Genomic DNA, 4,252 nt, shown 5'->3' on the forward strand with positions numbered 1-4,252 from the left:
TGGAGGGTTATATGGTGGCGGTGGTGGAAGGGGTAACATCAATTATTTCACTAAAGAGGTAAGTTCATCAATTCTGGCTTCTAGAGCCTTGTTGGAAGAAGAAACCTGAAACTCATTCACACCTTTTTCTTGGATCACAAAATTATCCCTTGTTGTGAACTGTTGGGAGTTAAATGACATGTTCCCAATCAAGGATTTGGCAGCAACATGATATCCAATACACAAAGCATTATAATCAACATCAGGGGCAACAAATTCTCTCAGAATTCTTTGGTCAGCCATGTTAAACTCAATAGAAAAGAAAAAAAAATTAACAAACAATGAGAAAACACAACTAATTCAGCAATGCAGCAACAAATAGGAAAATACCGACAATGTCCCTATTAAGTAAAAACAATTGAAATATGAAAAAAAAACGATTAAAATAAAATTAAAAAAATACAAAAATATAAAAAATAATCTAATAACGTCAATTAAGAAATTTGAGAATTTTTGCGGAATTTCCTAAAAAATCGACAAAGAATCGGAATAATCTGAGACGATTTTCTTAAAAACAGATTTTTTTTAAACCGCAAAAAGATCAAAACGCAAGAAAGTTAAGGCAAAAAAATGCTTAAAAAATAACACCTATTACTATAATAATGGTTAGACTATAATAATGGTTAAAATCTACAAGAATCCCCGACAACGACGCCAATTTGACCCGCTGTCGCACACGGGTCAAAAACAAGTTTAAAAGTGTAGTAAAACGGAAGCGACACTCGAATATCGTATCACAAGGACTCTTGAATATTATAACCAAACGAATAGAAAGAAGGGGTTTTTAAGGTTCAAAACTTAAATTGAAGATGATTAAAGGTAAAAGCAAAATTGATAAATAAGCTAATCTATTGTATTGATTTTCGACTTATCATCGATTCTTATAATTTCAATTCCCTAGCGGATTCAATCCCATTCGATTACAATACCCACTGACAAGCGCAAATTGGTATTATATGATGTATGTTCCTAATTTCCGAATTAAGCAAACGGATTTAAGCATACGCGAATTAAGCAAACGCGACTTAATCAAACACGATAACGAAAAAGCTACGCTAACGTGATTATAGTTAAGGATCATGCAAACAATCAAATTTAATCAACTCTATCCTATAAGAAACAATCGAATTAAGCAAACAAAAGTAACTGAATTAAGCAAACGAGTTTATAAGAAGAATTGAAAAGAAATCAAAATTAAACTGAAATTATTAAAAACCTCAAAGTGGAATTCGAATACAACAGATCAGCTCTTTGGGGATTAGCTTTCCATAAAATCTTCTAGGCAATATTGTATCATCAAAATTCAGAATTAGGATTACTGTAGTAGTGAAAGACCTAATATAATAAAAGTCAAATTATGACCCTTATAGGATCCGGCCCGAAAATTACAAAAACTGGCTCAAACTAACTACTTTATTTAAGTCTAGAACTTCAACGAACTATTCGACCATTCTTCATTCTGAATATTGTCATACGGTGAACTGACTTTGGGGTGTTTTGCTTTTTATCGCAATGTCGCGGATAGCAAGAGTCGCCACCGACTTTTCTTTTATCCAATAAGGAAAGGTGGAAAAGAACAGGAAAGACCTCAATAGATTTTGGGTTCGGGAGGTACATTACACAAAGGGAAGGTGTTAGCACCCTTTGTATCCATGGTTATCCATGGGCTCTTAATTGCTGGATCACTTATATTTTTGTCTGAAAAAGTGTCGGTGAATTGCTTAAAAAATGTTTGAAAGAGAGTTTAACTTTGTAATGATTCTCGTATGAATGTATACAAAGTATTTATCTCATTTGATTTTGAAAATGGTTTAGAAAATATAACTCGGTAATGATTCTAGTATGAACGTATACCAAGTGGTGATTTTCTAGGATTTGTAAAGTGTAAAGTGTGAGGGGTGGAAAATGTTTTAGGTTATGATCCAGTAATTGAGAGTTATACCTTCCTAAGGTCGTTATGAACGTTTCCTATCCTTATGAGGGTAAAACTGTCCTTACTATTGAGAAGTAAGTAGTTTTATCCTTTGGATGTTTAAGGGTCACCGTAGGGTCATCGATAGGTCATTGAAGGCAACAGTTGTAAGGATACCTTAGCATTCGAAGGGACGATCATCATTTAACCGTAGGCTACACCGAAGGGTCATCGAGGGACAAAATCGTATTTTCGAAGGCAACATCCGAGGGACTATGATTTATTTTATGATGATTTAATCGAAGGGCCATTGCTAAGTGTATCCCCACATTCGCGGGACATGACCGTAATACCGTAATATCATAAGGCAAAAGAGAGGTCCAAGATCACATATTTAAAGGCCACATTTTAAAGTTAATTAGGTGATTATGATGAATCTCCACATTAAAATCAATACATTAAAAATAATACATTAAAATTAATACATTAAAATTAATTATTAAAATTAATTATTAAAATTAACACATTAAAATTAATTAAGCAATTTAGGGTGAGCCTCCACAAGGGTATCCCACAAATAAAGTGGAAGACCTAACGGCGGTCTTTTTTCTGGGACATATGAACCTTTGCAAAATTCAACAAACGGGTTAGCATACCAAATCAGGGTGCAATCGAGGATTACACCGTAAAAGAAAAACAGCAGCAAGAAAACAGTGTATAATTAACATAGAATCGACCAGATACGCATAAGACATAACAAACAAAATATTGGCGGCTGCCCTTGTTCGCCTCTGCTTCGCCTAGCGAAGGTCTAGCGAACACTCGCTGCGTGCTCGCTTAGCGATGTGCTAGCGAGCGGCTGCGGGTTTTGAATTTCAGAACCGTATGACTTCAACCTGCGGCATGGCTTATGGCATCCAACACATAATTATATGGTTCAGCATTCACAATATCCAGGCACACTTAAATTCACATGCAAAACCTCAAATATGTTTATGAATTCAATTATATTATCACATGCAAGTTAAGAACATAAAGCGGTATCACATGCAAATTAAGAAAATAACACGATAATAGTAATGCAAACCTGTTTGCAATCGAATTGCAACCTTGAATTGGCGAGCCGGATTGAGTTGGGCGGCGGTAGCTTCGGGGCGGAGAAGCGGCCTTCAGGGTTTCTGCACTCGGAGTAGCCTCCAGGGTTTCTGTGCCAGGGTTTTCGTCCCTCTTCCTCCGTTTTCCGTCCTCCCTTTCGTTACTGAAGTGCTGGTATTTATAATGCCATTTTTCATGACCTAATGGGCTCAGAACGAAGCCCAAAATTTTTTGTTGTCTGTCAGCCTCGCTAGGCGAGCTGGTAGCGAACGTTTGCTTCGCTAGGCGAGCTGGTAGCGAACGTTCGCTAGGCGAGCTGGTAGCGAACGCGTAGCGAACAGGCCAGTTTTGGGCCATTTTCTGGATCGCGCCGTTCGCGAGCTGGGCTTTTGTCCATTTGAGATCAGTGTCATAAAAATGATTCGGAATGCCTTGAAAAATGTCTTGACATATTGATGGGCAAATTTTGGGGTATGACAGCTGCCCCTGTTCAATATTCTTGAACCGAGAGAGTAGAATGGTATGTGCCGTTCGTGGTCTGGAGGTGAAAGATTATTGAACACTAGAATGCCCCAAAAATTTGCGCTTGTCCATTAGTCTCGATGGGATGGGCTTAAAGATGCCATCTAGGTAGTTCGATGACGAGCTTCCGATTGCGTCGTACGTTAGACGATGTCTGAAGACATGGATGTCATACCGGGTCATACGCTAGACCGTATAGTGAATCATCCATCATGCTGTTGACTTTGCTGGGGAGTCAGAGTATGCTATATACTGCTGGGGATAATGGATCAGAATGGATCATACACTGGACCATATCTAGGTATCAGAGTGAGCTGTTCGTTAGGCGGATGACTTTGATGGGGATGAAAGATCAGAACGGATCGTACGCTAGATCGGTTCTGAATTGCAGAATGAGCCGTCCGTTAGGCTGAATCTGCTTGAAGAGGGAGTAGTCGTATACCAGACTACCATTCAGAAATGTACCTGTCCGAAGGTAGCATCTGAGTAAAGGGGGTAGCCGTATACCAGACTACCATTCAGGAATGTACCTGTCCGAAGGTAGCACCTGAGCAAGGGGAGTAGCCGTATACTAGACTACCATTCAGGAATGTACCTGTCCGAAGGTAGCACCTGAGCAAAGGGAGTAGCCATATACCAGACTACCATTCAGGAATGTACCTGTCCGAAGGTAGCACCTGAGCA

This window comes from Lathyrus oleraceus, chromosome 2 (genome assembly GCF_024323335.1).
Source record: "Lathyrus oleraceus cultivar Zhongwan6 chromosome 2, CAAS_Psat_ZW6_1.0, whole genome shotgun sequence".
Lineage (NCBI taxonomy): Eukaryota > Viridiplantae > Streptophyta > Magnoliopsida > Fabales > Fabaceae > Lathyrus > Lathyrus oleraceus.